General features: G+C 45.1%; 2 non-coding genes across 2 annotated transcripts; both read left to right on the top strand.

Moving 5' to 3' along the window:
• The first annotated feature begins 7,802 nt into the window (after positions 1–7,802).
• TRNAS-UGA (transfer RNA serine (anticodon UGA)) lies at positions 7,803–7,884 on the top strand. The gene has a single exon. It is a non-coding gene; the product is annotated as a tRNA-Ser (tRNA).
• A 3,911-nt stretch (positions 7,885–11,795) lies between these two features.
• On the top strand, positions 11,796–11,877 carry TRNAS-UGA (transfer RNA serine (anticodon UGA)). Its single transcript has one exon. It is a non-coding gene; the product is annotated as a tRNA-Ser (tRNA).
• The last annotated feature ends 1,267 nt before the right edge of the window (positions 11,878–13,144 follow it).

The following is a 13,144-nucleotide window of genomic DNA, read 5'->3' as shown; positions in this document are numbered from 1 at the left end:
CCATGTTGTACCCGGCCCGGCTCAGGGTCTTTCATCAAGGCAAGCCCCACATTTTTCAGGACCCTTCTCAGGCGGAACTCTTCCTGAAGGAATGCAGGCGGACCTGCGGTGCTGCTGGGTCCCCGTCGGGGGAGGCATGCTCTCGCTCGCCCACTTCCGCTCTTGACTGATCGTATCATCACAGCTCCTGCAATGGATCCTCACAATGCTGACATTGTGCTCTGCTCTCGCCTGGGGTCTAGGCCCGGGCGCTCGCTATGTCGGTTGCTCTTGGCCCTAGCCTGGACTTGGTAGGCTATCACCAGTTGAGCCTTAATTATCTACTGGATTCCTGGATGTGCACTACATCTGTTTCTTGCCTCGGCACCTACCTCCCCCTCCCGTGTTTTCCGCAGGCTATTGTCGCTAGCGGACAGCGGGTGCAATATCGGGGGAGTTGGTGGCAGTTCCGGAGCCCTTGTGTCCCCCAATTGGGTATTCCCCAGAAGGATATGATTCAAAGTTGTGGGATTAAATGGGGTGGGGGTGATGCCCGACGGGTTGGGGTTGTCGGAGTGGGAGGGCAGGGAGGATTTCAAGGGATTGTTCTTGTTAGGTTTACAGTACATACTGATATGTTTACTTGGCATAGCGTTGTTGCAACTTCTGACATCTCAATGGCACAGTGGCACCACAGAGGGTGCGGCACAGTGAGTCTCATGACTTGTTCCTCTCCCATCGGCAGATATGAGTCACATTGTGAATCCTGACATCACTGGGGAGGGACTACTCTCCGTCATCACCTGGAATGTAAGAGGGTTGGGTGACCCTAGAAAGAGGAGGCAAATTTTGGGAGCTCTTGACAGGCTGGGGGCCCAGGTCGCATTCTTGCAGGAGACACATATGGATCCCCGACGTGGGGGTTCCTTTGCCTCCCGTTGGGCAGCGCACTCTGCATTTGCTTCCTACTCGTCCTATGCAAGGGGTACTGCAATCCTGATTAAAAGAACTGTCCCGTTTGTTCCCATGGGTGACGCTGTCGACCGGGAGGGAAGGTATTGCATGGCTTGGGGAAGGATGGGAGTGGAAACTATCACATTTGCCTGCTCATATGGTCCTAACTGTGACGACCCGAGCAGCTTCATTGCTCTCTGGAACAAGATCAGGGAGGTGGGCTCAACACATCTTATCTGGGGGGAGATTTTAATGCTGTGCTTAATCCTGCTTTAGATAGATCCAACCCCTCTGCTCAACATTACACCACCACACACAAATACCTCCGAGACATTTGCGACGCTCAGGACATCGTAGATACCTGGCGCCACTTACACCCGACGCAGAAGGAGGGCACACATTGGAATACCGCCCATGCCACATGGGCCAGACTGGATTACGTTTTAGTGTCCAGAGGCCTGGCACCCTCACTGGTCACAGTCCAACACGTACCACGCACTTTTTCGGACCACTCCCCGGTATTGGTTAAGCTCCGCTTACCGGACATAATGGGTAGGCCACCCGCCTGGCGACTCCAACCCAACATTTTACTAGATGAACTGTTCCGCTCTGAACTGGGCCAGGAGCTTGCCGACTTTCTTGCTCACAACAAGGGTTCAGTGGAGCGGGTTGCTACTCTCTGGGAAGCGCTGAAGGTCACAGTGCGAGGCATCTGTATCTCAAAGAGCTCGGGAGTACTGAGAACTTTACGGGCCTCATTGCGCACATTGGAAACTACACTACACACGCTCGAAACCCGACCGGACTTTGCCACCGACTCGGATACACAGGCCCAATACAGACAAGCCCTTTCGGACTACACATCCACCGCCGAGAGGGAGGTCAAATTCCGGGGTAAATATTTTAGGGCGAGGGCTTATGGTGAGGGCGAGCGGCCCGGGAAATTTCTAGCGGGAATAGTTAGGCCCCCAAGAGGCTCAAATTTCGTTATGGAACTGGAGGGAGGTGACGGGCTGCCCCTGCGAGACTCTGACTCGCTGCTAGCTGCCTTCACTGCCCATTATTCTGCCCTTTACTCAACTACCAGGGTGGGAGCACTAGACATGAACGACTACTTGAGGGAGCTGACGCTGGGCTGGCTCTCAGATCGTCACCGGGAGTTCTTGGCTGAACCCATTGGCCTGGACGAAATCAGGGACGCTATCAGGCAGATGACACCCGGGAAAGCCCCTGGCCTGGACGGCCTACCTATGGACTTCTACAAGGCATACGGAGATTTACTTGCGCCGGTGCTTCGGGAGGTTTATATGGAGGCTCATGAATCCGGCACACTTCCCCCCTCCATGCAGGAAGCCCTAATCACCTTGCTTCTAAAACCCGGGAAACCACCTCAATACTGTGACTCCTACAGGCCACTCTCACTAATCAATTGTGATGCAAAAATCTTGGCCAAAGTACTGGCCAATCGCTTGCAGCTAATATTGGGGGGCCTGGTACTGGCGGACCAAGCGGGATTTGTCCCCGGCAGAGCCACCTCCCACAACCTCAGGACCCTCTTCTCAATAGTGGATAATGTGGACCCTAACTTGCCTCTGGCGGCTGTCCTACTGGACGCCACCAAGGCATTCGACTCCCTAGAGTGGGACTATCTCCAATGTATCCTGCGGAACATGGGCATGCCGATAGGCTTTACGCAATGGATCGGAATCCTTTACCGCAGACCAGTGGCTCGGGTGGGGGTGAATGGTCGGATTTCTGAGGCCTTTGCTGTATCCAGGGGTACTCGTCAGGGGTGCCCCCTCTCCCCATTATTGTTCGCCATAGCGATGGAACCGCTAGCTGCTCGCCTTCGACAACATCACCGGGAAAGGGCCCTGCGATGTCTTCAAAGGGAAGTGCTCATATCATTGTATGCGGACGACATCACGCTATACATCCGCGACCCAGCTGCTAATCTTAACCCTATCTTGAGGGAATTCATTCGATTTGCTGGCCTGTCAGGTATACACATTAACTGGGGAAAATCCACTATCTTCCCGCTCACCGCGGCCGCCCAGCCTTTTCAGCTAGATTACCCTCTGAGATGGTGTGAGGACGAAGTCCGCTACCTGGGCATTCTACTCTCCCGAGATAGGACCGAACTGATGCGGATGAATTATGGTCGCACGTTTGACCATATCCAAACTTGCGTGACCAGATGGATCACGCTGCCCCTTTCTTTTGCAGGGCGGGCGTCTCTCATTAAAATGGTGATCCTTCCCAAGCTACTTTACCTCTTCTTAAATATCCCATATTATCCGGGCAGGTCCTTCTTCCGCCTACTGCGCTCCGAGCTCATCCGTTTGGTGTGGGGGGGGAAGAGGCCGCGCCTGAGCTGGGACGTCTTGACTCGCCCATTCGCTCAGGGAGGCTTCGATTTACCAGAGCTCGAACTTTATTACTACAGCGCTCAAGCCCATTATGTTCACCATTGGATTCACCCCACTCCCTTTATGCCACACATAGCGGTGGAACACTGGCTAGTGGATCCTATCCCACTGGAGGGTGCCATCTTTAGTGCGCCGGAGACTAGGGCTGCACACCACACCACAGTCTCCAGCTCGGCTCTAGCGTGGCGTAAGATAGCAAAAGAAGCCAGAATGACACTTCTGTATTCTCCTCTGCTGCCTCTGGCATATCATCCCCGACTCCCCATTCTGCAGGAGCAAATATTCAAGAAATTTATGGCCAAACTCAACCTCAAGACGTGGGGAGACCTGTACCACAATGGGTTATTTCGGTCTCAATCGCACATGCTGGCAGACCTCACACCCACTCCCATGGATACATTCCTTTACACTCGTCTGCGGGGAGGGGTGCGATCGCTGACCGAGGGATTCCCGGAGGAACCACCCACTCTAGACCCTCTACATCAGCTGCTTAAAGCTTCCACTCCGGCACACGCGGTCTCCAATCTATATCACTCTATACGTGCGGGGTCCGACCCGGGAACCTGCAGGGCCCGTACCAGGTGGGAGGCTGACTTAGGGATATCCATAGAGGACGAACTCTGGAGTTATTGTTGACTCCAGACCGCACAGATCTCCTCCAGTAGTCGATTCAGGGTTATCCACTATAAGTTTCTGCATCGTCTTTATTGTACTCCAGCCCACATGTGTAGAGTGGGCCTCCGAGGGGATGATCTCTGTTGGCGATGCCGCACACCAGGGGCAGATTTTCTGCACATGGCTTGGGGCTGCCGGGAAATAGCCGATTACTGGCAACAAATTTATTCCGGGATTTCGGAAATGACAGGAGTCTCACTTACACCATCTCCGATGCAGGCACTCCTGGGGTACACGAAAACCATTAAGAAACCGGTTCGCCGGTTTGCCACCGTTGCTTTCCTCCTTGCGAAGAGGCTAATCGCCTGCAGATGGGGTAGGGGCAGGGCTCCTAAATACAAAGACTGGATCGACAACATGGTGCATTGCCAAGATACACTGCTCTGCTATGCTGAGCTGCTACCCACAGCGTCCAGACCAGTGGATATTTGGAGTCCCCTTACGACATATTTATTATCACACCCGCAGACATAGCACACCCTCACTTACCCGATTGACCGAATCCTATGCCACTGATTCCACCAGATCATTCCATTTGGGGGGGGGGGGGGTGGAAACGCTGTTAGGTGAGGGAGGGCCTAGATCTCACTCTTAATCGGCGGGTCGAAGCACCCTCTGCTGACTGTTGGTCCCTCCGAGAACTGGCATGCCCTCTTTGGGAGTACAGGAAGGCGATGAGGTTATAGTCATCCCAAATGTTACCACAGACCACGAATCGATTGCCACTGTGATCATGAGTTACTGTGTTCCTCGGGGATGGCTTGAGAAGTCACTACCCTCTACAGAGACAACCTATGCACATATTGTAATGGTTTATCAGGTTTAAGAACGCATACACATCACATGACGTAAGGTATGCTGCGGCCCCACTGAACATCGTACTGTGGCACTACTGTTTACTGTAACGCTGCCGGCCCCTGATGGGGTTGTAGGCGGACAGCTGTGTACTAAACCATCATTCAGTTCATATATTACGCTGCCGGCCAGTTGCTGGTTGTAGGCACAGGGGCTGTGTACTGCTTATGTCCGACTCAATAAAGGTTTTTGAAAATTTAAAAAAAAAAAAAAAAAAAAAAAACTATGACAAATAGACAAACCAGAGCTTAAAAACCCTATAGATTTTTATTAGAAAATCCTGCTCCAGCATAGCTCGCCGTGATCGTATAGTGGTTAGTACTCTGCGTTGTGGCCGCAGCAACCTTGGTCACTGCATTGTGGTTGGCAATGTCACGGCAGTTGGGTTCTGCTTTTACAGAATTAGCAAATGTACCAGAGGTTTGAATATTTAAACCATCTAACAACAAATTAATTAATCTCACATGATTATAAGCGGTAGCTATAATGTATTTACTTACATAAATTATCGTTCTTGAACCTATTGGGGGTGGAGGGGGAGCAGAGCTCACCCCCCAGATGCAGTTGAGTAACCTGTGTTGTGGCTCTCTACAGGGAAGGCACAAATGTTGCTGTCACCCAGCCAAATTCAGACGTGTATTGGGGCCAGGTTTCAGGTAAATAGAGCAGTAAGTGCAGAGAAATGTTCACTCTCTAAAAGTGGCATTTCTAAAATAGTAAAGTTAAATCCAACCTCACCAGTAAGTAGGATTTTCAATAAATAAATAAAGCTACTCCTCTCCGATATGGAATTACCAAATAAAAAGTATAGGAGAATACCCAATGCTAACCTATGAGAGAGGTAGACCTCACAGTAGTGAAAAATGAAATAGACTGTTTGGTACTTACAGGACATGCGAACCACCAAAGTACATATCTTATCTTTTACTTGCATAGCATCATGCACCTAGGACTACCTAGGGCCTACCTTAGGGGTAAATTATATGTATTAAAAGGGGCGTTTAGGGCTTGGCAAGTAGACTGGGACTCCCCTGGGAGACCCCTGAGTCTATGCCCAGAACCATAACTCTGCCAGTCGAGTACTTACCTAAAAGCCGATAACTCACTTCTCTTCCATAGGCTAACATTGACTGGTTTCACTTGGAAACTCTTCTAAGTGTGGAGTTTTGGAACTTTAAAATATTCATCTAAAATCAGCCGAACAACGAATTCTGATTTACTCACCTGTTATCAGGAGAGACCTCAGTGCTGCATCTTGTAGCTCAGTACTGACCCTGAAAAGTAATTTTAACCGTACTTACCAGTAACTCGAATTTCCTTCCATAGGATATCATTGCTTGCTTTTTGCTGACAAAGTTTCTAAGTGTCGATTTTTGAAACTTACAAATATTCTTTAAAAATCGTACCAATTGTGAAAACGTAATTGCTTACCTGTTTTAGATAGATGTCCCAGTACTGAGCCTAGGAGCCCAGCACTGAACTACAAAAGTAACGAGAACATACTTTACCCGTAACTTGAATTTTCTTCCATAGGAAACCATTGACTGTTTTTCTGTAAAATTTCTTCTAAGTGTCGATTTTGCAAACTTATAAATATTCCTTAAAAACCGCCTGTATAACTTAAACGCAGTTTCTCAACTGCTTACAGGTGGTACAGTAGTGCTGGATCTAGGATCCAACACTGACATAGAAAAAGTAACCATAACCCCACTTACCTGCTAAGTGAATTTCCTTCCGTAGGATAACATTGGTAATTTGATCAGAAAAAAATTCTAAGTGGCAACTTTTAAAATAGCAAAATATGGCTTAAAAACCACAACAGTAACTAAAACGAATTTACTAACATGTTTCCAAGAACTGTCCCAGGACTGAATCTAGGATCCAGTCGTGGATTTAGAAAAGTAATCCTGAAAGTAATTAATTGCATATAACTTAAAATTCCCATTGAGCTCAATGTATTATTGTATTTGAAATTGTGTTTCCTATTGCAATAAACTGTAACTATTACCTGCAAAAGTCAATTGCCTATTGCAAAGTATTTAACTAAAGCATCTTATTCTGAGAAAGTATATTTTGATACCTATTGTTGGTTCTAAAATAAAACAACGATATATTTTTTATACAAACCATTGGCCTAGAGTTCAGTTCTTGAGTGTGTGAGACCATTTGCTGACTGAGTGTGTACAACAAATGCTTTACACTGTCCTCGGAAACTGCCTTACTGCTCGAGCAAGCTACCACTTTAGAGAGTAAGGTTATATCAAACTTTAGCCTCTGTCAAACCTCTGGGCACTGAGGACTCTGTGCACACTGTACCTATTTGGGAACAGTATATACAGAGCCACTTTCTCACAGTAGTGATAAAGTGATTAGAGTCCTAAGGCCAACATAAAGATAGAGCAAAACGTGAGGTGAAAAGCAAAAAGGTTGCTGGTAGGCCATCTTAAGGATGCCAGGTCTAACAAAAATGAACTAAGGATTACGTGAGTAAAACATCAGGTTTCTCTACAGTATTTGGTGAGACAAGTGGGCCTTCTTTTATCTTCCATTCAAGCAATCCTTGACGGACCCCTTTATTATAGAGCTCTTCAAGGTTTAAAGATAAGGCACTTACAAAGGAGTCACAAATACTCAGAGATGGTAGACTTCTGTAATATGGGTCGTAGACTAAAAGCAGCGCAAAAACAGAGTGCAACAGGGTCTAAAAAGTTGAGTGCCACATGAGAGTTTGCATGCAAGCGTATCCTTTTACAGATCCAGAGATATACTCATGCAATTTTTGTTTTTAGGACAGAACGTGCATTATGAAAAAAACATTGTTTTTAAAAAGCGCATTGCAGAATATCAGTACTTTGATGTGGGACAACTTGAAAACTTTCAAACAAAATATTTGCATGCAGCTTACAGTAAGTTGTTGTGGCCGAGTGGTTAAGGCGATGGACTTGAAATCCATTGGGGTCTCCCCGCGCAGGTTCGAATCCTGCCAACAACGAGAATCTTGTTATTATCGGCTACAATTTCAGAAGTTAACCTTTAGTATTTCTTCCATTTCAGTTTTATAAATAGGTGGCTTATTTTTGTGTCGCTATTGCCTCTCCACATATTTATTATCGCTACCTCTTTCATGTCATTGCTACACCAGTCTTTCTACTATAGCACTGGTGTAAACGCTTCAAATTATTATACCATTGCTCTCTCAATCATACCTGCGCATGCACTTGAACGTTACTTTATCAATAAAAGACGCAAAGAGAGAAATAGAACAAAAGTGCTGGCTGGATTTGGCAAACACACTTCATAAAACTGCATTTTCATTTGTATTCTCCCCTGTGTTACATGCTTAACCTCTCTCTATGTAATTTCTCTTAATCTGCTGTCCCAGGTAGAGAATTTCATCTACAGGCTCTTTCTGTGTTTTTTTCCTTAGTCTTTCTCTCCCTTTTCTTAGCTGTGTAACTGTTCCTTTACACGCTCTATTTACGCCCCATTAATCTCATTTGAGCTCCTTGCTCCCGCTCCTGTTTTCTCCACCTCTCATACTGCCAGTTCTCTCTTTCTCTGTGGTTGGTGGCTAAAATCCAGAGCTTTCGAAACACCGTGGTTTCTGCCTCTTGTTGTCAGACTTGAATTGGAAAAGGAACCATATTAACAAGCCTTTACCACTCACACACGGCGGAAGTTTATACTTTAATTCAGTGAGCTAAGAAAAGCGTGTTGTGGGTCCCCTACGAGCCATGGTGCTTGCTTCATTATGATTTGGAACCAGTCATTACCCGCAGCTCTGCTAATGAGCCACTGAGGTCAGTGTCAATAATTACTCAAAAACATAACCTTGCAGCCCCCCCTCAACTGTGTATTTATATTATTTTACTGCTGTTCATGTGATTAGCTGGGAGGAGCTCACGCCGGCATCCTCCCTATAAAAGTGTAGATGGATCACTCCTTAACTCTTTCTTGCTTCACATACAAATGGCTTGAAAGGTGCAGGGAAGATGCAGGTCTAATAGACAGAATAGAAGGTCTGTGCCAAGTGGGTTTCTCTGCATTGGTGTCCCATCACAGGCCCGCAAGTGTAATGTGTGATCTTTGACTCCTGGCAGTTCACAAGCAGGCGGCCAGGAAACGCTTTCAGCCTATCAACCACTGAGGAGACGCAGCCTCTGTATGAGGAATGAGGAAGCAATGAATACATCCAGCCTATCACAGGAACAGCCCTGAGTGTTCCAAATTATAAATTCTCCATGTTAGTGTATGTCATTGAGCCCATGTAGCTCGCCGTGATCGTATAGTGGTTAGTACTCTGCGTTGTGCCCTCAGCAACCTTGGTTCGAATCCAAGTCACGGCATTGTGGTTGGCAATGTCACGGCAGTTGGGTTCTGGTTTTACAGAATTAGCAAATGTACCAGAGGTTTAAATATTTAAACCATCTAACAACAAATTAATTAATCTCACATGATTATAAGCGGTAGCTATAATGTATTTACTTACATATATTATCGTTCTTGAACCTATTGGGGGTGGAGGGGGAGCAGAGCTCACCCCCCAGGTGCAGTTGAGTAACCTGTGTTGTGGCTCTCTACAGGGAAGGCACACATGTTGCTGTCACCCAGCCCAATCCAGATGTGTATTGGGGCCAGGTTTCAGGTAAATAGAGCAGTAAGTGCAGAGAAATGTTCACTCTCTAAAAGTGGCATTTCTAAAATAGTAAAGTTAAATCCAACCTCACCATTAAGTAGGATTTTCAATAAATAAATAAAGCTACTCCTCTTCGATATGGAATTACCAAATAAAAAGTATAGGGGAATACCCAATGCTAACCTATGAGAGAGGTAGACCTCACAGTAGTGAAAAATGAAATAGACTGTTTGGTACTTAGAGGACATGCGAACCACCAAAGTACATATCTTATCTTTTACTTGCATAGCATCATGCACCTAGGACTACCTAGGGCCTACCTTAGGGGTACATTATATGTAATAAAAAGGGAGTTTAGGGCTTGGCAAGTAGACTGGGACTCCCCTGGGAGACCCCTGAGTCTATGCCCAGAACCATAATTCTGCCAGTCGAGTACTTACCTAAAAGCCGATAACTCACTTCTCTTCCATAGGCTAACATTGACTGGTTTCACTTGGAAATTCTTCTAAGTGTGGAGTTTTGGAACTTTAAAATATTCATCTAAAATCAGCCGAACAACAAATTCTGATTTACTCACCTGTTATCAGGAGAGACCTCAGTGCTGCATCTTGTAGCTCAGTACTGACCCTGAAAAGTAATTTTAACCGTACTTTCCAGTAACTCGAATTTCCTTCCATAGGATATCATTGCATGCTTTTTGCTGACAAAGTTTCTAAGTGTCGAATTTTGAAACTTACAAATATTCTTTAAAAATCGTACCAAATGTGAAAACGTAATTGCTTACCTGTTTTAGATAGATGTCCCAGTACTGAGCCTAGGAGCCCAGCACTGAATTACAAAAGTAACGAGAACGTACTTTACCCGTAACTTGAATTTTCTTCCATAGGAAACCATTGACTGTTTTTCTGTAAAATTTCTTCTAAGTGTCGATTTTGCTAACTTAGAAATATTCCTTAAAAATCGCCTGTATAACTTAAACGCAGTTTCTCAACTGCTTACAGGTGGTACAGTAGTGCTGGATCTAGGATCCAACACTGACATAGAAAAAGTAACCATAACCCCACTTACCTGCTAAGTGAATTTCCTTCCGTAGGATAACATTGGTAATTTGATCAGAAAAAATTTCTAAGTGGCAACTTTTAAAATAGCAAAATATTGCTTAAAAATCACAACAGTAACTAAAACGAATTTACTAACTTTTTTCCAAGAACTGTCCCAGGACTGAATCTAGGATACAGTCCTGGATTTAGAAAAGTAATCCTGAAAGTAATTAATTGCATATAACTTGAAATTCCCATTGAGCTCAATGTATTATTGTGTTTGAAATTGTGTTTCCTATTGCAATAAACTGTAACTATTACCTGCAAAAGTCAATTGCCTATTGCAAAGTATTTAACTAAAGCATCTTATTCTGAGAAAGTATATTTTGATACCTATTGTTGGTTCTAAAATAAAACAACGATATATTTTTTATACAAACCATTGGCCTAGAGTTCAGTTCTTGAGTGTGTGAGACCATTTGCTGACTGAGTGTGTACAACAAATGCTTTACACTGTCCTCGGAAACTGCCTTACTGCTCGAGCAAGCTACCACTTTAGAGAGCAAGGTTATAGCAAACTTTAGCCTCTGTCAAACCTCTGGGGACTGTGGACTCTGTGCACACTGTACCTATTTTGGAACAGTATATACACAGAGCCACTTTCTCACAGTAGTGATAAAGTGATTAGAGTCCTAAGGCCAACATAAAGATAGAGAAAAACGTGAGGTGAAAAGCAAAAAGGTTGCTGGTAGGCCACCTTAAGGATGCCAGGTCTAACAAAAATGAACTAAGGATTACGTGAGTAAAACATCAGGTTTCTCTACGGTATTTGGTGAGACAAGTGGGCCTTCTTTTATCTTCCATTCAAGCAATCTTTGACGGACCCCTTTATTATAGAGCTCTTCAAGGATTAAAGATAAGGCACTTACAAAGGAGTCACAAATACTCAGAGATGGTAGACTTCTGTAATATGGGTCGTAGACTAAAAGCAGCGCAAAAACAGAGTGCAACAGGGTCCAAAAAATTGAGTGCCACACATGAGAGTTTGCATGCAAGCGTATCCTTTTACAGATCCAGAGATATACTCATGCAATTTTTGTTTTTAGGACAGAACGTGCATGATGAAAAAAACATTGTTTTTAAAAAGCGCATTGCAGAATATCAGTACTTTGTTGTGGGACAACTTGAAAACTTTCAAACAAAATATTTGCATGCAGCTTACAGTAAGTTGTTGTGGCCGAGTGGTTAAGGCGATGGACTTGAAATCCATTGGGGTCTCCCCGCGCAGGTTCGAATCCTGCCAACAATGAGAATGTTGTTATTATCGGCTACAATTTCAGAAGTTAACCTTTAGTATTTCTTCCATTTCAGTTTTATAAATAGGTGGCTTATTTTTGTGTCGCTATTGCCTCTCCACATATTTATTATCGCTACCTCTTTCATGTCATTGCTACACCAGTCTTTCTACTATAGCACTGGTGTAAACGCTTCAAATTATTATACCATTGCTCTCTCAATCATACCTGCGCATGCACATGAAAGTTACATTATCAATAAAAGACGCAAAGAGAGAAATAGAACAAAAGTGTTGGCTGGATTTGGCAAACACACTTCATAAAACTGCATTTTCATTTTTATTCTCCCCTGTGTTACATGCTTAACCTCTCCCTATGTAATTTCTCTTAATCTGCTGTCCCAGGTAGATAATTTCATTTACAGGCTCTTTCTGTGTTTTTTTCCTTAGTCTTTCTTTCCCTTTTCTTAGCTGTGTAACTGTTCCTTTACGCGCTCTATTTACGCCCCATTAATCTCATTTGAGCTCCTTGCTCCCGCTCCTGTTTTCTCCACCTCTCATACTGCCAGTTCTCTCTTTCTCTGTGGTTGGTGGCTAAAATCCAGAGCTTTCGAAACCCCGTGGTTTCTGCCTCTTGTTGTCAGACTTGAATTGGAAAAGGAACCATATTAACAAGCCTTTACCACTCACACACGGCGGAAGTTTATACTTTAATTCAGTGAGCTAAGAAAAGCGTGTTGTGGGTCCCCTACGAGCCATGGTGCTTGCTTCATTATGATTTGGAACCAGTCATTAGCCGCAGCTCTGCTAATGAGCCACTGAGGTCAGTTTCAATAATTACTCAAAAACATAACCTTGCAGCCCCCCCCTCAACTGTGTATTTATATTACTTTACTTCTGTTCGTGTGATTAGCTGGGAGGAGCTCACGGCGGCATCCTCCCTATAAAAGTGTAGATGGATCACTCCTTAACTCTTTCTTGCTTCACATACAAATGGCTTGAAAGGTGCAGGGAAGATGCAGGTCTAATAGACAGAATAGAAGGTCTGTGCCAAGTGGGTTTCTCTGCATTGGTGTCCCATCACAGGCCCGGAAGTGTAATGTGTGATCTTTGACTCCTGGCAGTTCACAAGCAGGCGGCCAGGAAACGCTTTCAGCCTATCAACCACTGAGGAGACGCAGCCTCTGTATGAGGAATGAGGAAGCAATGAATACATCCAGCCTATCACAGGAACAGCCCTGAGTGTTCCAAATTATAAATTCTCCATGTTAGTGTATGTCAT

Source organism: Triturus cristatus, chromosome 12 (assembly GCF_964204655.1).
Source record: "Triturus cristatus chromosome 12, aTriCri1.1, whole genome shotgun sequence".
Lineage (NCBI taxonomy): Eukaryota > Metazoa > Chordata > Amphibia > Caudata > Salamandridae > Triturus > Triturus cristatus.
Note: the sequence above shows the minus strand (reverse complement) of the source record. Positions and strands in the feature narration are given on the sequence as shown.